The sequence below is a fragment of the Sorex fumeus genome, unplaced genomic scaffold (assembly GCF_029834395.1).
Source record: "Sorex fumeus unplaced genomic scaffold, SorFum_2.1 ptg000081l, whole genome shotgun sequence".
Taxonomy (NCBI): Eukaryota; Metazoa; Chordata; class Mammalia; order Eulipotyphla; family Soricidae; genus Sorex; species Sorex fumeus.
The window spans coordinates 15128523-15148579 of NW_026606138.1; positions in this window are offsets into that span (position 1 = coordinate 15128523).

The window sequence follows — 20057 nt, forward strand, 5'->3', positions numbered from 1 at the left end:
ACATCTGTACCTATATGTTCATTGCAGCACTGCTCACAATAGCCAAAATCTGGAAACAACCCAAGTGCCCTAGAACAGATGACTAACAGATGGTTAAAGAAACTTTGATACATCGACACAATGGAATACTATGCAGCTGTCAGGAGAGATGAAGTCATGAACTTTGCTTATAAATGGATAGACATGGAGAGTATCATGCTAAGTGAAATGAGTCAGAAAGAGAGGAACAGACATAGAAGGACTTCACTTATTTGTGGAGTATAAAACAACATAACATGAGGCTGACACCTAAGGATAGTAGATACACGTTACAGATAGATTGCTCCATAGCTGAAAGCCTGCCTCATGAGCAAAGGGGAGAAGGCAGCTGGAATAGAGAAAGGATCACTATGAAAGATGGCTGGAGGAATCGACTGGGATGGGAGATGTGTGCAGAAAGTAGATAAAGGACCAAACATGATAACCTCTCAGGGTCTGTATTGGAAACCATAATGCCCAAAAGTAGAGATTATGGAGAATCATGTCTGCCATGGAGTCAGGGGGAAGGTGGGAAAGGGGGATATACCGGGGATATTGGTGGTGGGAATGTGCACTGGTGGAGGGATGGGTGTTTGATCATTGTGTGATTGTAACCCAAACATGAAAGCTTGTAACTTTTGGAAACCCCAAAAGGTGATTCAACCTGGACAGGTAGGATCCATCAGAGGCACACAGTCCTTCTGGAAGGGGAGATACTGAAGAAGACCAGGCACAGTGCACAGAGCCAGGAGGGAAGCTGGGCATCAAATCATTTCTTAATAATAAATTCTTAGCAGAAACATTTCTAACTAAAGTGTGGGAAAGATATGGTTGTATATGAATGTATGATTCAATTTCTGGGAAGCTTCATTGTCTTCGGGCATTAGAATTCAATTTTTTGATTCCTTTAGATTATGTAAATTTTCATCTTCACACTTCATTTACATTTCTTTGATTTCTCATGAACATTAACATTTTCCCACTGTCTACTAATTGTATTTCCCTTATGGGAATATTTCTATTTCTTCCTATTTATCTTTGGAATATTGACATTTATTTTACAAATTTCAATTAGCTACTTATGACGGCACGGCAGAGCCTGGCAAGCTCCCTGTGATGTATTCGATATGCCAGACACAGTAACAACAAAGTCTCCAATGGAGACGTTACTGGGCCCGCTCGAGCAAATTGATGAACAACGGGAGGGCCTTTACCTTTACCTTTACTTATGACGGATCTCAATTCTTTGTAATAGTAAAGTAAGTAATAGAAATATTTTCTCTCTTTAAAAATTTTTTAGTAATATTAATTTTTCATAGTACAATTATTGAAATTACTTCAAAGCTGAGAATGTTAAAATTCCCCTTAGAGAGGTGATAAATTCCTTTTCAATTTTCTGCAAACTCTACCATAATTAGATCTTACATTTTCATCTTTAATTAACCAGAAATATTTTGGTAACTTTAATTTTTAATAAACATTTTAGTATAAAAATCAATTAATGTTTATTACTGAAAACCTCCAGAACTCAACCGGCACCATGCTCATGGCCTCTCTGCTCATACTCAGATGAGCCTCAGCCAGGAGTGAATCTATTCCTGGACTGCGTGGCTGCATTCTCAGCTGTGCGACATCTCATACTTTTCACCATTAATATATCAAAAGTATCACAACACATTTGATGGGGTGTAAAGTAGAAGGCAAGCAATGTTAGGGGAAATACATTTATACAGATATATAAATAAACACACACGCACACATACACACACACACACATATATATGTACACAACACATTACTAATCTCTCATAGAAGTGCTTAATGACTCCTGGGTGAAATGCAACAATCTTCACACATTTTCCTCTAAGAAACCTTTTTATTATCATTTTTAGAGTATTATTCATAACAAGCAATGTACTCATTAAAATCACCCAAGTCAATAAAAGATTATTTCCCTTACTGTACATGCTGCTAACCCCTATATAGCTTCCATAGGGGTAAAAAGAGAGACAGACACGTGCTCAGGATTTCAGAGAACAAACACCCCAGACCTGTGACTTCCCACTTCTTGGAAGCACCTATGACTGTGTGGGTCCTCTAGGAGTCACCCAGGTGAAGCTTATTTTGGTTCTGCTTTGGGGGCAAGCTTTGGGGTTTAGGATGGAAACATATGAATATGGTGGTGGGAAGTTGTAATGGTGATGGGATTGGTGTTCAAATATTAAATGTAATCAAATATTGTGAAAAATAAAATAAAGACAACCTGAGAAGATATCCATATAAAAGCCAGTCTAAGAGCCCACAGAGGGTTCTCTCTGCCCTTGGAAAAGCCCATGTTCTTCCTTGAGTGTGCTTTGGGGGCAAGCTTTGGGGTTTGGGATGGAAACATATGAATATGGTGGTGGGAAGTTGTAATGGTGATGGGATTGGTGTTCAAATATTAAATGTAATCAAATATTGTGAAAAATAAAATAAAGACAACCTGAGAAGATATCCATATAAAAGCCAGTCTAAGAGCCCACAGAGGGTTCTCTCTGCCCTTGGAAAAGCCCATGTTCTTCCTTGAGTGTGTTACTCTCTCTCTCTCTCTCTCTCTTGCTTTCCCTTCCTCCTCACCTTCAAAAACCTCCAAATAAAATCTGTTGTACTTCACTGCTTATCTACTCTCGAAATTCTTTTCTGCAAGGTGAGACGAGAAGCTCGTGACCCTGGGTAAGGCCTAGGACTGACTTTCCTTTCCTGCAAAGAGCAATTTCTCATTCCTAGCTGAGTCTGTGACTCCCTGAGAAACTGGGTGGCAGGGCTCAACTCCCGTGCTGAGAAGACCAAGTGGATATCAGGTGTGGCCTGACAGCCACCTGGTGGGGTTGTTGGGGTGGGGGTGGGGCAGCTTTGGCCTATGCTGAGCAGAGGCTAATTGTAGACTTTATTAGTTCGGCTGGGTCTTGGGGTGGTGTGTAAACTCAAAAAGACACCGCAGCGGCGGTGGTCTATCTCTCCCACTGCCAGCATTCAGTAGTCTCACTCCGGTTCCCCCACCCCAGGGGAGGTCGATGGCGATGGGCAGGTGAAGGAAGGAAACGAGGGCCCGGCTGGTTGGTCTTAGTGGCAGTTTATTCTATTCCCATCTCCATTCTCCTCTGACTCTCCTCCTGCTTATTCCTCCCCCATGCTAGTTCATTCTCCTCCTCGATCCCCCTTCATTCTCCTTCTAGAGTCTGGATTCTTATCCCATTTCTCCTCTTGCTCCGGAGTCTGGATTCTGATCCCGCAGCCCACTCTTACAGTTAAATCCCAAAGCATGAGGGGTTGGGGCAACAATTACGCATAGGTGTGGTCACAGTCAATAGGGGTAAAGTTCTTTCCCTTGGGAAAAGCCGCTTCTAGGACAGATACTCTCTCAGCAGGACGACCCACCCTAGAACGGAATCCCCTGGTGTGTTTCTCCTCTCCTTGTCCAACAAACATATAAGCATACATAATATAAATCATTTTGTATGGATACAGTAGGAAATACCTTAAACTTATAGGATTGCTCTCCTAGGGCCATCTCGATCTCAGACTACAGTGCTCAGGCCAGATAGTCTTTCCTATCCCTACCAGGGTCCTAGTCTCATCGTTACCTTTGGATCATGACAGCATTTGTCTATGATCAAACTCTTAACTTATAGTTAAGAATAGTGTACTTTGGCCTGGCCCATTTTGATGCCAGGGTAGCTCACTGCTTGCCCTGGGTCTGTTCAGTCCCTCGTTGGGACGCTGCTTTGGGGGTGTTAGGAACCAAGGGCAACTGAGGCTTAAGTCGAGAAAGCATATGCCTGGGAGTGAATAATATTCAAAGCCAATTAAATCCTAAGTTACAAAGCCTAATATTAATGGTCTTCCTGTATCTATACAGAAAGGACATTGCATTAAAGTAAACTATTCATAAGACATAAGGAGAGGAGAAAGGCAGTATTAGCTTACAATACAAGTTCAGTGTCCTAGAAGGATCTGACCTTATAAATGAACAGAGTCTGATTAGGGGGAAAAACTGATTAACTGGTTGGGGAAGACAGCATAGAGAAGTGGTTACAGATAAACGAAGGAATGGGAGTGACTCAGGAGCACTGGGGTGGGTTTAACCTGATAAACCTAAGCTCCTTGTGGCAAGGGAGAAAGGACAAAGCAACGTCATACTACAGGGTGGCAAAGATGGGTCAGGAGAGAGTGAATGTCTCTTCTCTTTGCCTCACATAAGACACCCATGGGGTCCACTTGACATCAGGCCTAAGAACATGACAAGGAGCTAGAATCAGAAAACCCATTGAGAAAATTTGAAAGAATTTATGCCTGCCAAACTTTGATAACAGCAAGTTTTGAGACAGTTCTAGCAATTTCTGAGCAGAAAGCCCAAAGATTTATAATATAATAAAAGACTTGGGCAATGTAGTCATTAAAATAATCCAAGTCAATAAAATATTATTTTCCTTACTGCACATGCTCCTAACCCCTATATAGCTTCCATAGGGGTAAAAAGAGAGACAGATGTGTGCTCAGGATTTTAGAGAACAAACACCCCAGGGGAATGAGGACCATCATTGTTACTGTTTTTGGCATATCGAGTATGCCACGGGTAGCTTGCCAGGCTCTGCCGTGCGGGTGGGATATTCTCAGTAGCTTGCTGGGCTCTCCGAGAGGGATGGAGACTTTTGGGGAAGCTTCTAATCACCTTTATAGGTGTTCCCAGTCAGGCAAATATTTTATTTCACTAAAAAAAATTTAAAATGAAATTAAACACAGCATAATAAATATTAATCCTATCCTGCTATCCAGCTCTACAAAACTCTTACCATTTGCCATATAATCTTCCTAGTTTTGTTAAGAAGTAGACTACCAATATACCAATATACCTTTTACTAATTGAGTCTCATTCATCCCTCCTCAGAGGCTTTTCCATGTTGAACTAATTTTCTAGGCTTCAGCTAAAGCCACTTGTGCCTGAGGTGAGCAAACTGGTGTCCAAATGCTCCACTACCAGAATTAAAAGATTTCCAGTTGGCAGATCCCCAAGTGCCAACTCTGGGTCTTCTCATCCCAAACAAGGTTGACCCTGTGATTCCAGCTGTTTTGTAATTTTCTATTTGTCTTTTTCCCCCTTCTTTATCCTATAAAAGCCTCCAGTCTTCTGCCCCATCTTATTGTCCTCTGAGAGGCACACCTCAGGAGTGTTGAAACTCATTTATAGCACCTAAATTGTCTCCTTTAATCTGTGTGTGTTTGTTGTGTGTGCAAAGCATGTGATTCACTGCTGAGTCACTTCCCAAGCTCCTTCAACTAATTTTAATATCCATCTTTGTAGGATAACATTGCTTTGTCCTTTCTCCCCTTGCCACAAGGAGCTTAGGTTTATCGGGTCACACCCATCAAAGTGCTCCCGAGTTACTCCCTTGTTCTTTTGTTTATCTGAACCACTTCTCTATGCTCTCTTCTCCAACCAGTTAATCAGCTTTTTCCCCTAATCAGATTCTGTTAATTTGCAAGGTCAGATCTTTCTAGGACACTGAACTTGTATTGTAAGTTAATATTGCCTTTCTCCTCTCCTTATGTCTTTTGAATAGTTTCCTTTAAAGCAATGTCCTTTCGTATAGACACAAGAAGATAATTAATATTATGCTTTTGTAACTTAGGATTTAATTGGCTTCGGATATTATTCACTCCCAGGCATCTACTTTCTCAAATTAAGCCTCAGTTGCCCTCACTTCCTAGCGCCCCCCAAAGCAGGGTCCCAACGAGGGACTGGATGGAACCAGGGAAATTAGTAAGCTGTGTGCTACCCTGGCATTGAGATGGACTTGTCCAAAGTGCCACAGTTCTTAACTATAAGTTAAGAGCTTGATCATGGACAACTGCTGTCATGATCCAAAAGTGACGATGAGACTAGGACCCTGCTAGGGATAGGAAAGACTAATCTGGCCTGAACACTGTATTCTGAGATCAGGATGACTCCAGGAGAGCAGTTCTATAAGCTTAATGCATCTCTTACTTTGTCCATACAAAATGATTAGGTAAAGGTAAAGGCCCTCCCGTTGATCGTCGATTTGCTCGAGCGGGCCCAGTAACGTCTCCATTGGAGACTTTGTTGTTACTGTGTCTGGCATATCGAATACTCTCGGTAGCTTGCCGGGCTCTCCGAGAGGGGCGGAGGAATTGAACTCGGGTCGGCCATGTTGGCCGCTTGTAAGGCGAACGCCCTACCCGCTGTGCTATGATTAATATTATGAATGCTTATACATTTGTTGGACAAGGAGAGGAAAAACATACCCATGGGATTTCACCCTTGGGTTCACCCACGGGATTTCGTCCTACTGAAAGAGAATCTGTCCTAGAAGCAGCAGCACTCTCTGAGGGGAAGAACTTTACCCCTATTGATTGTGACCACACCTGTGTGTAAGCCCAGCCCCTCATGGTTTTGGGATTTAACTAGACTGTAAGAGTGTTCTGGGGGATCCGATCCAGAGCCAGGGCCAGAAGGAGAAAGGGGTTCCAGATCGGGGGGCCGGGAGAGGAGAGAGAGAGAGACAAGAGTGAACAGGGATGAGAATGGAATGACCAGCATCTGATCAATCAACCGGGTTGGCCCTCCTTTTGTCCACCGTCTGCCCCATGGCTCGGGCCATCCTGGCTGGGCAAGCAGCCTGGGCCCCCCAGAACCTGGGTGGCCAGGGTAAGAGCTGTTGGGGCCGCCCCCTGGCTGCCCTCAGAGATTTTATACACATCTTGAATTTGGTGTCTATCATTTCCAGCTATGTATATCTTCAACATATGTGTGCAACTATAAATTATGTAGTATATTTTGTAGGTTTGCAAATAATCTGCAAAATGTTCTTTATCACTTAGCAGTGTGTGTGACTCTGTGTGTGTGTGTGTGTGTGTGTGTGTGTGTGTGTGTGTGCAGTACTTTTATTCAGGAAACTTTTAAAACGAGAAAGAGAGAGAGGATATAGAAGAAAGAAGTTGGTACCCTGTAACGTAAAGGAAAAGTGACTGCATAGAGTACAGGGCTTAATGTGCTTGCCTTGAATATGGCTGACCCCACTTTGATTCCCCAGCACAGCATATGGTTTCCTGAGCATTGGCAGGAGTAACTCCTGAGCACAGAGCCGGGGTAAGCTCTGAATACTGTGGGGTATATCAAATAAACAAAAATGCCCTTCTTGAATATACTGTTTTTAAATTGCCTTCAGCTCAAAATAATCCTGCCTAAGTGACATATTTGTAAATGATATAGTCTGCCACCCTCCAATTCTTAGTGTCAAAATTTCATCCGTGAATTAAAGTATCCTTCTCATGAAAACATTCTTTTACAGAAGGTTTTCCTCCTAGCAGAAACATTTTTTTTATAGAGGGTTTTGTTTTGTTTTCCTAGCAGAACATTTTTTTTCCCAAGAATGTCCCATTACTGGTTTCCATGCCGTAAACATAGTTAAAAATAATTTCTCTGTCTCTGCCTATTGGGCATGAATAAAGTGAGAGATGAAAGTCAGACAAAAGTCGTTTCTGACCTCCTGCCTTTGGTCGACATTACTTATTGGCTGCACCATGTCTTCATGCATATATCTATACTTTCACTCACTTATCCAACAACTATTTTTGAAAATCTAGCATGCACTTCTATACCTATATTTATTGAAACTTGCACTTGTGTTGTTTCCCTCCCTGAGTTTGTGTATTTATGTGTGCATATGCATGCATAGCATTTTCCATGCATTTGTGGCTGAGGATAATTCTTATCTCTTAGAACCAATGATCAAACCTTGTTCTCACATGGTTTGGGACTGATTGCATAATATAAATGCAATGTTTCTCAAATATATGGGAATGTTGGTCAGTAAATTTGTTTAGAACCTATTTCTTTAAGAACTCTAGTTTTCTGCCTATTTTTTTCATGTTTCACACATCTTTTTTCATCAATTTAAGACTGTCCATTTGGGTAAACACTTCAAATTGATTATTGATGATGACTTTCATCAACAACTGTACTTTTTTTTTCATTTTTATTAGTGAAACACCATGAGGTACAGCTGTAGATTTACAATTTTTTGTGCTTGGGTTTCTATTATACAATGATCAAATACCCATCCCTCCATCAATGCCCATTTTCCACCACCATGGATAATATCCCTCCCACTCCCATCTCCCCCATCCTACCCTGCCTCTGTGGCAGGGCATTCCCTTTTGTTCTCTCTCTCCTTTCGGGTGAACAACTGTACTTTTAAATTGCATTTCATATTATAAATTCTTTATATCAATTATTAAATCACTCATCTTGTTTTTGGTTTTGTTCATTTATCACACTTTTTATTTAAAAACATTCGGGGTGGAGGGGTTTAGTCCACACCCACAGTTCTCAGTAAACATTTCTCACTCTGTGCTCAGGGTATTAATTTTCTGTTTCCTATTTTGAATTATAACATAGATTAAAAAATAATCTATTTTTCTTCCTACTTTCCTTTATGCTGGCTCTTGTTTTCTATAAGATAATCAATTGCTTACTTCACATATTTCAGTTTCCAAAATAAAAGCATTTGGAGCTACACCTTTACTAAACTTTGTGCCCTGAGTATTCCGCAGTCCCCTTACTTTTTATAGGTCTTGTTATCAATTATATGATAATCCCAAAGTTCTTATGATGCCCTTAATTACCTATTGAACTCCAATTATTGGGAGAATTTTTATTGCTATTATTATATGCCAAGAATTTGTTTTATTTATTTGAATGTAACTTTAAACTTACCAAAAAATTTAAGATCTGTTATGAAGAACTCCTTATCTTCTTTTAATTTTTTTTGTTTTTTTGGGATTGGGGACTATACCCAGTGGTGCTTAGGGCTTATTCTCAGCTTTGCACTCAGGGATCACTCCTAGTAAGGCTTGAAGAGCCATTTGGGGTGCTGGGAATCAAACCCAGGTCAGCCACATGTAAAGTCAGTCCCCTATCCCCTGTCCTATTTTTCTAGTCCCTCCTTTTCTTCTTTTAAAACAATTTTTTTTAAAAAAATTATTTTCATAAAGTTATTCACAGTAATGGGTTACATTCAATATTTTGACACCTGTCCTGCCACCATTGCACCTTCCCACCACCATTATTTTGAATTTTCCCACCACCACTCAATCCTGCCGAAAAGGCAGATGCTAGATAATTTATTCTGTATTGCTTGTTATTTTAGATAATTAGGGTCTGGAGAAATCTCTGCAGCAAGCTGTTTGGATTCTGAGATTCTTTTGTGTGTCTCTGGAACATGGCTATTTAAGGAGCTTAAATAGCAGCCAGAGGCAGTTTGTGGGCGTGACCTCCAGGGTCCCATGGGCGTGGGGGAATGAGAAGGACCTGCCTAGCCCTTGAGGCCTAAAGTTTGCGGTCACTGAACGTGCGTACCTGCATTTCTCACTGGGTTCTGGAAGTTGGCAGCCACCGGGGTTCTTAGGGGGTAGATGAAGGGACAACATTTGCTCCCATCTGAGGCACCCCAGTGAAGTTGGCCTGGCTTAAAGTCCGGAGGCATCTTTGCAGTGAGCTGCTCAGTTCTGAGATTCTTTTGTTTGTCTTTGGCCTCCTTTGCTTCTTTAGCATATGTACCATTTGCTTATTTGTGCTTGTTCTGTTTGCTTATATTTTCCCTGGGTGAGTTTATTACTTATTTTCTAGAATATTTTCCCCTGAATGTTTGAGGATAAGTTACATTCAGACCTAAATGTTCCAATGTATATTTTCTGAGGACCTCCAGAACCAGCCACCACCATGCTGAGACCACTCTCCACAGGCATGAAGGTACCGGCCGAGGAACAAAGGCATGTGGGTCCTGGGCCTGAGCTCTCCAAGCCTGCTTGGATCGGGGTTGAGCATCCTCCACCCAGATCCGCCAAATTCCAGTAGGCAGGGGTCACACCCACCAACTGGACCCCTGGCGCTGTGTAATCCCATCAATGGCCAAGACTCGGAGACTATAAAACCCAGCTCCCGGAAGCGACATCTTATTGTGACATCTTATTATCTCATTCCTACTTTGGACAAACTGGCAGGCTACTGAATGTAACCTGCCCACATGGCAGAGTCTGGCAAGCTCCCCGTGGTGTACCCAATATGCCAAATACCAGTAACAATGATGGGTCTCATTCTCCTAACCCTGAAAGACCCTTAAATATGGCACTTTTAAAAAAATCTCAGGGCTAGGACGAAGGAGACGTTACTGCTCGAGGCAATCGACGAACAACAGGATGGTCGTGATCGTGATCGTGATATTTTCTGATGAGAGGTTGATGAGATAGACATTTTTGCTTCTACAAATCAGGAAATTTAACAGTTAACAAAAATCAGAGCATTTTATATTGGTATAGTGTGATGATCTAACCTACGGTCCATATGCAGGTTATTAGTCATTATTTTGTTTTTGTGTTTTCTTTTGTTTTTGTCAGTCCTGCTGGTGTTTAGGGGCCACTCCCAGTTCTGTATTTGGGGTGTCGCTCTGCAGTGCTTGGGGGACCTACACAATGTTGGGCATAGAAGCTGGGTCGCCAGCATACAAATTATGTGCTCAGTCTGTTGAGCATCTTTTCAGCCTCCAGGCAGTTATTCCAAGATTCTACTTAATGCAATTAGATAAGGTACATACTATAATATATACCACTCATATACTATTATAGTATATATTAAATAATATATCATATAATATATGCTACTCCAGAGTACATATTAGAGGTAGATACACCATAATAAATATTGTATAGCTATTAATATACAACATGTTGTGTATATTAATCACTGTATCACTGTATCACTGTCATCCCATTGTTCGTCAATTTACCCAAGCGGGCACCAGTAACGTCTCTATTCATCCCAGCCCTGAGATTTTATCTCATTTTTTTCTTTTTTATAATTTTATTTATTGAATCACTGTGAGAGCAAAGCTTTCGGGTTTAAGTTTCGGTCATACGATGAAACACCCATATTTTCACTTAATCACTTAATCACTTAACTTCCCGTTAGTCGTCGATTTGCTTGAGCGGGCGCCAGTAACATCTCCATTTGTCCCTGTCACGTGCTAGTGTAGCCCAATGGCATCTGTTCGCTCTGGGAACATGAAGAACCTCAAACCGATGATTCATGATCTTGATGAAGAAGTCTGACCATCTGGTAGGTGGGCGGCCACGCGGTCTTTTGACATCCCATGGAATCCAGTCAGTAACAGCTCTAGTCCAGCGGTCTTCTTTAAATCTCATTATGTGACCAGCCCATCTGATTTTTGACACCTTGGCAAACGAGACAGCATCCCTGATTCTCGATCGTCGACGGATGTCGGAACTCTGGATTCTTTCTCTCATTTGAGTGAAACGTGATATTCCAAGCATAGCTCTTTCAATTCTTTGGGAGACCTGAATAGCGTTCTCATCCTGTTTGCGTAGGGCTCAGGTCTCTGAGGCATATGTTAATGCAGGAAGAACAGTGGAATCAAAGAGATGTGCCCAGAGCCGGAGGTTCTTTGTCCTCTTAGCTATTTCTTCGACGTTCTTGAAGGCATTCCAAGCTGCTCTCTTCCTCCTGCGCAGCTCGGGTGCCAGGTCATTTGTCATGTTGACTTCTCGACCTAGGTACACATAGCTGTTGCATTCAGAGATGGTCCTTCCGTTGAGAGCGAATGGGGCATCAGGAATGAGGCTGTTCCTCATAAACATTGTCTTCGTAAGATTCAGCTGTAGTCCTACCTTTCCACACTCACAGTCAAAGTCGGCCAGCATTTGTGCCACTTGGCTGATGTTTGGTGTTATTAAAAGAATGTCATCAGCAAAGCGGAGGTGGTGTAGCTGCCGACCATCTATCTTCTCTCCCATTCCTTCCCATTCCAGTCGTTGCATGATGTTCTTGAGGGTGGCACTGAAGAGTTTCGGTGAAATGGTATCACTCTGCCAAACCCCTCTCTTGACATGGATGATTACTTCTTTGTAGAATGGTGAGATCCTGGTAGTGTATCCGCAATACAGCTCACGGAGGATCTTGATGTATTGGGCTTGAATGCCCTGATTGGCTAGGGCTTCAGTGACCACTTCCGTCTCAACAGAATCAAAGGCCTTCTTTAAATCAATGAATGTTAAACAGAGCGGCATCTTGAACTCCTGAGAAACCTCAATGAGCTTGGTTATTGTGTGGGTATGGCCGATGGTGCTGAATCCTTTGCGGAACCCGGCTTGCTCGCATGGTTGTCCTTCATCTAGTGTTCTGCCATTCCTATTTAGGATGACTCGAGTGAACAACTTGTACATGACAGACAATAGGCAGATCGGGCGATAGTTGCCAATGTCATGGATGTCTCCCTTCTTGAACAATAGTACGGTCCTGCTGGTTTTCCACTGGGACGGAACCTTGCATTCAGACAGGTAGCGTGTGAAGAGCCGAACCAGTGCTGTTTTTTCACTATTTTCACTATTTTCACTAGTGCCCATTTTCTACCACCCATTTTCTACCACCAAAATCCTCAGTACACCTCCATCCCACACCTCCCCCTACCTGTGGGGCAGATGATTTCCACAATACTCTCTCTCTACTTTGATCACATTCAATATTTTGACACCAGACCCACCATTATTAATTTGGAATTTTACCCCAACACTCAGATCTGCTGAAAAGGCAACAGAAGACAATTTGTTTTCTATTGCTGGTTATGAATAATATGTGATGTCGCGCAGCTGCAGTAGTGGCCACGTGATTTTAGAATTCCGAAATTTTAACAATTAAATCTGGAGGGATTTCTTCTAAAGCCTGCTGGGTTCCAAGATTTGTTCCTGAGTCTCTGGGATCATGGCCGTTAAGCAGCTTGATCAGGAGCCAGAGAGGCTATTCGTGGGCTGCGACTCGGGGTCTTGATGGGGCGGGGAGGAAAGGGCGGGCTCCACCCCCATCCCACAAGGCCCCACTTGTCTCATCACTGTGGACCCAATCCTAACTGTCCAATGACCTCTGGATAATGACGGCCACTGAGTCACCAAGGGGGAGCAGTTGGAGGGACAGCACCCTTTTTCCCCTGGGGTGGCCCAGCACCGGTAACCTACTGTGGGGACTGGACACATTTCTACCAAAAGCCGCTGGGTTCCGAGGTTTGTTTCTGAGTCTCTGAGATCATGGCCGTTAGGCAGCTTGATCAGGAGCCAGAGAGGCTGTTCATGGGTGGTGACTCGGGATCTCTTTGGGGTCGGGAGGAAAGGGCTGGCTCCACCCACATCCCATGAGGCCCCACGTATCTCGTCACTGTGGGCCCAACCTGACCATCCAATGACCTCTGGAGGATGGCAGACACCGAGCCACCAGAGGGAACAGGCCGAGGCACAAAACCTATTCACACCTGGATTGCCCAGCGCCAATAACCTACTGCAGGGACCGGATGCATTTCTGCCAAAGGCCTCTGGGTTCCAAGATTTGCTTCTGAGTCTCTGGGATCATGGCCATTAATCAGCTTAATCAGGAGCCAGAGAGGTCATTCATGGACAGCAACTTGGGGTATCGTTGTGGTGGGGAGGAAACATCCCTGAGATTTTAGAAAGGCATATATGTATATATATACATATATATGTATATATATATATGTTTCTCTCTATGATCTGTTGCCTACGTCTGAACTCCATCAAACGTGGTATGGCAATTATGGATAATGGGCAGGAAATGTCCCATGATGCACTTTGCAGTCCAGAAAGTGGCCTGGAGCATGGCAGTGGTTGGGCAGTGGAGGTCGGCTGCCAGGGCTTGGTCCCTTGGGGCGGGGAGGGCTCCCACCTGCCCCGCTCTGGGGTTCCCTGAGTGGAAACAGCCTGGTGCAGAGTCCCATATAATAATATATTAATATATATTGATAACTATATTAAATATTCATTGATTCATCTATTTGCTTGAATGGGCCCAGTAATGTCTCCATCATGTGACTTTGTTGTTACTGTGTTTGGCATATCGAATACATCATGGGTAGCTTGCCAGGCTTTGCCGTGCGGGCGAGATACTCTCGGTAGCTTGCCGGGCTCTCTGAGAGGGGTGGAGGAATCGAACTCGGGTTGGCCATGTTGGCCGCTTGCAAGGCAAACGCCCTCCTGCTGTTCTATCGCTCCAGCCCCATATTAAATATTAACAACTTTTAATATTAAATAATATTAACATCTTTTATAGTTATTAATATAAAACATATGGTATATTATACATAGTATATATATGTGTATACTATACAATGACATATATTACATGTTGCATCATATGGTATATAAAATATTATATGTAATATATATTTTATATAAATATGGGAATAAAGTTAAATGATATCCGAGCTAAAATTAATTTATATTTAATATAATTGATCACTTGATCACTTGACTTCCTGTTATCATTGATTTGCTCTAGTGGGAGCCAGTAACATCTCCATTTGTCCCTGTTGTGTGCTAGTGTAGCCCAATGGCGTCTGTTCGTTCTAGGAACACAAAGAGCCTCAAACCAATCGTTCAGGGTCTTGACGAAGAAGTCTGACCATCTGGTAGGTGGGTGGCCACGTGGTCTTTTGATGTCCCGTGGAATCAAGTCAGTTACAGCTCTAGTCCAGTGGTCACCTCCAAATCTCATTACGTGTCCAGCCCATCTGATTTTCAACACCTTGACAAACGAGACAGAATCCCTGATTCTTGACTGTTGGTGGAAGTCGGAGCTCTGGATTCTTTCTCTCATTTGAGTGAAACGTGATACTCCAAGCATAGCTCTTTCAATTCCTCTTTGGGAGACCCGAATAGCATTCTCATCCTGTTTGCTGTATGGCCCAGATCTTTGAGGTGTATGTTAATGCAGGAAGAACAGTGGGATCGAAGAGATATGCCCAGAGCCAGAGCTCTTGTACTCTTAGCTATTTCTTTGACGCTCTTGAAGGCGTTCCAAGCTGCTCTATTCCTCCTGCGCAACTCAGGTGCCAGGTCATTCGTCATGTTGACTTCTCGACCTAGGTACACATAACTGTTGCATTTGGAGATGTTTGTCCCCTTGAGAGTGAATGGAACATCAGGAACGAGACCGTTTCTCATAAACATTGTCTTCATGAGATTCAACTGTAGTCCGACCTTTCCACACTCACGGTCGAAGTTGGCCAGCATTTGTGCCACTTGGCTAATGTTTGGTGTTATTAGAACGATGTCATCAGCAAAGCGGAGGTGGTGTAGTTTCCAACCGTCTGTCTTTACTCCCATTCCTTCCCATTCCAGTCGTCACCTGATGTTCTCGAGGGTGGCACTAAAGAGTTTCGGTGAAATGGTATCACTCTGCCAAACCCCTCTCTTGACATGGATGATCACTTCTTTGTGGAATGGTGAGATTCTGGTTGTGAATCCGTAATACAGCTCACGGAGGATCCTGATGTATTGGGCTTGAATGCCCTGATTGACTAGGGCTTCGATGACCGCTTCAGTCTCAACAGAATCAAAGGCCTTCTTTAAATCAATGAACGTTAAACAGAGCGGCATCTTGAACTCCCGAGAAACCTCAATGAGCTTGGTTATCATGTGGATATGGTCAATCGTAGGTGTTACCATATTTGAACCCTATCCATGACATTGGCAACTATCGCCCGATCTGCCTATTGTCTGTCATCTACAAGTTGTTCACTTGAGTCATCCTAAATAGGATTGGCAGAACACTAGATGAAGGACGACCATGCGAGCAAGCAGGGTTCCGCAAAGGATTCAGCACCATCGACCACATCCACACAATAACCAAGCTCATTGAGGTTTCTCGGGAGTTCAAGATGCCGCTCTGTTTAACGTTCATTGATTTAAAGAAGGCCTTTGATTCTGTTGAGACGGAAGCGGTCATTGAAGCCCTAGCCAATCAGGGCATTCAAGCCCAATACATCAGGATCCTCTGTGAGCTGTATTGCGGATTCACTACCAGGATCTCACCATTCTACAAAGAAGTGATCGTTGATGTCAAGAGAGGGGTGCGGCAGGGTGATACCATTTCACCGAAACTCTTCAGTGCCACCCTCGAGAACATCATGCGACGACTGGAATGGGAAGGAATGGGAGTGAAGATAGATGGTCGGCAATTACACCACCTCCGCTTTGCTGATGATATTGTTTTAATAACACCAAACATCAGCCAAGCGGCACAAATGCTGGCCGACTTTGACTGTGAGTGTGGAAAGGTAGGACTACAGCTGAATCTTACGAAGACAGTGTTTATGAGAAACAGCCTTGTTCCTGACGCCCCATTCGCTCTCAATGGAACGACCATCTCCGAATGCAACAGTTATGTGTACCTAGGTCGAGAGGTCAACATGACAAATGACCTGGCACCCGAGCTGCGCAAGAGGAAGAGAGCGGCTTGGAACGCCTTCAAGAACGTGGAAGAAATAGCTAAGAGGACAAAGAACCTCCGGCTCCGGGCACATCTCTTTGATGCATCTCTTCCTGCATTAACATATGCCTCAGAGACCTGGGCCTTACGCAAACAAGATGAGAACGCTATTCAGGTCTCCCAAAGAATAGAAAGAGCTATGCTTGGAATATCACGTTTCACTCAAATGAGAGAACGAATCCGGAGTTCTGACATCCGTCGACGATCAAGGATCAGGGACGCTGTCTCATTTGCCAAGGTGTCGAAAATCAGATGGGCTGGTCACGTAATGAGATTTAAAGATGACCGTTGGACTAGAGCTGTTACTGATTGGATTCCACGGAATGTCAAAAGACCGCGTGGCCGCCCACCTACCAGATGGTCAGACTTCTTCGTCAAGATCATGAACGATCGGTTTGAGGCCCTTCACGTTCCCAGAGCGAACAGATGCCATTGGGCTACACTAGCACGCGACAGGGACAAATGGAGACGTTACTGGCGCCCGCTCGAGCAAATCGACGACTAACGGGAAGTTAAGTGATTAAGTGATAAGTGATGGTCAATTGTGCTGAATCCTTTTTGAAAACCAGCTTGCTCGCATGATAATGTAATTAATTTATATTTCATGAAAATTTTTATCTGGGGGGAGTTTGGAGCCACACTCAGCAGTATTTAGGGCTTACTTCTGCTTCTTTTCCTAGAGACCATTCCTGGTGCGGCTCAGGGGACCGTATGTGATGCCAAGGATCAAACATGGACTGGGCACAGGCAAGGCAAATGCATTACCCACTGTACAATTTTTCCATCCCCTAAATTCATATCTTATACATAATTTTATATTTGATAGATATAGTGTGATGTATATTACAGATAGAAGTAGAAAAATTGGAATATTTTAGAATATATAACTGTGATAACAATGAAAATATTACATATTTACAGTATTTAATATATTAATATTTATTTTCCTCTTGTACTGTGTTCCAAGAAATTTCATGTTTATTTTTGTTTTTTTTTGCTCGAGCGGGCCCAGTAACGTCTCCATTGGAGACTTTGTTGTTACTGTGTCTGGCATATCGAATACTCTTGGTAGCTTGCCGGGCTCCGAGAGGGGCGGAGGAATTGAACTCGGGTCGGCCATGTTGTCTGCGTGCAAGGCAGACGCCCTACCCGCTGTGCTAGCTCCACCTCCACCTTTTGGGCTGGAGCAATAGCACAGTGGTAGGGCGTTTGCCTTGCACGCAGCCAACATGGCCGACCCGAGTTCGATTCCTCTGCCCCTCTCGGAGAGCCCAGCAAGCTACCGAGAGTAAGAGTATCTCGCCCGCACGGCAGAGCCTGGCAAGCTCCCCATGACGTATTCGATATGCCAGACACAGTAACAACAAAGTCTCCAATGGAGACGTTACTGGGCCCGCTCGAGCAAATCGATGATCAACGGGAGGGCCTTTACTTTACTTACTTACTTACTTTTTGTTTTATTGTATACTGACTACATATTCTTGGTAGAAAAAAAAACCAAAACAAAAATCAGAATTTCATGCACAGAGATAAGCATTATATATTTAAAATATACTTATTATATTTTCTAGACTAATGCTAGGTAAGCATTTGGATGTATATTTTCTAGACTAAAATCACTGTATCACTGTCATCCCATTGTTCATCGATTTACTTGAGCAGGCGCCAGTAATGAATCCATTCATCCCAGCCCTGAGATTTTTAGTAGCCTCTCCTTACTCGTCTTTCCCAATGCTGCCATGTTGAAGGCTCTTTTAGAGGCAGGTAAATGAGACCCATTATTGTTAAAAATTTTGTCCAAAGCTTTTCTAATAATTTTACTTATATCACTGCCAATTAGCTTTATTGTTTTGTGGTGAGAAAATATATCTACATAAATTTCCTCTTCATTTTTCTGAGCTGTATTAGAGAATTACTGTATTGATATCCAATACATATTGAAAAAATGTATGGACTAGAGGATCCATATATCTAGTCCAGTTAGGTGCTTGCCTTGCACATAGCTGACTTGGGTTGATCCCCAGCAGCACATATGGTTCTTTAAGTTCCATTAGGTGTGATCCCTGAGCACAGAGCCAAGAGTAAGCCCTGAGCACTGCAGGGTATGGTTTAAAAACCAAATATGTTTTTTGTTGGCACTTCACTATATGCCTGGTGGTTCCTACTTATTAATTGTACATTGCTAATAGCCCTTGCCATTTTAATATTTACATCTATTTTTGTCACATCTTTAACATTTTCTAAATTTTTGCCTATTTAAATTTGTCTAATTTTTCCATTTGTCTTAATAATGAATTAGCCCCTCCCATTACAGCGACTGGTCTACTTCTTTATACATTACTCAGTTTGCTACTTTATGTCTTTACTCTTGATTTAACATATTTTATTATAATAAGGAGCTTCTTGGTGCCCTTTATGCCATTTTGGCTATGAGATTTTTCTTTTGTTTTTTCTTTTTTTGTTTGTTTTGGGGCAACTTCGGGCAATGCACAGGGGTCACTCTTGGCTCTGCAATCAGGAAGCACTCTTCTGTGTTCAGGGATTGAACAGGTTGGCTGCATGAAAGTCTGCTGTTGTATCTCTCCAGTACCAGCTATGATATTTTTGTATATCTTTTGGCCTCCTTTCACTGTGGGTTCAGTTACTATGACTGGTGTGCAAATATTTTACAAATATCTGCATAACATATTTTCAGGGAGATCACAATGTCAAAACTTTTATGAGAGTTTATTGTTATAACTTCTATTTTATTATAAAAATATTAAAGATATTAAAAGTAAAATAATTTTCTTGATAAAATGTCTTTAGTTTTAGCATTTCTGCATCTTTTTATTACTACATGTGTACAAAAGCAAAGGAATATATATATTTAGCAATAAGCACACTTTTTTTTTTGCTTTCTGGGTCACACCCAGCAATGCACAGGGGTTATTCCTGGCTCTGCACTCAGGAATTACTCCTGGTGGTGCTTGGGGGAACAATATGGGATGCTGGGAATCAAACCCAGATTGGCTGTTTGCAAGGCAAACACCCTACCCACTGTGCTATTGTTCCAGCCCCACATACGGATAAGTTTTTCTCTTTATGTAATTATGAGAATACATCAAGCTATGGATATTCTGTAAATTACCTAAAGATTCTGGGAGGAATCTACTAGGTGGTAGCAACCCAAACAGTTGTCAAGATTAAATGAACTCAAGAACACACAGAAGTAGATACCTGTTAGACTATTATTTGTGAAATGCAATCGTCTCTACTGCAATTTTGGCATCATACCTTGATTATCATTTAAGCAAGTTTCTAGGCCATGTCCTACAAAGTCAGTTTCTTAAAATAAGTATCTCTGCTTCAAATGGGAACATCCATTCCATGCTTTTCACTAACCTTGTCTCAAGATTTGCCCTGAGCTAACAGGAATAACTTAGGGTAGCTGAAGGCCAGTGTCCAGCTCCCTCTGTATGCCTGGGTGCCAGCTCTACTTTGTCCTTCTCTGCCTCTGGCCACACCAAGGAATTCTACAGCTTCCCTTAAAACTAGTCCTGTCAGGAATCACCACTATGTTTTCAAGTTAATTTATTGTTTAGATGGTACAAATAAAGTGTTTGTGCCCATGATGTATACTGGAACTACAGGC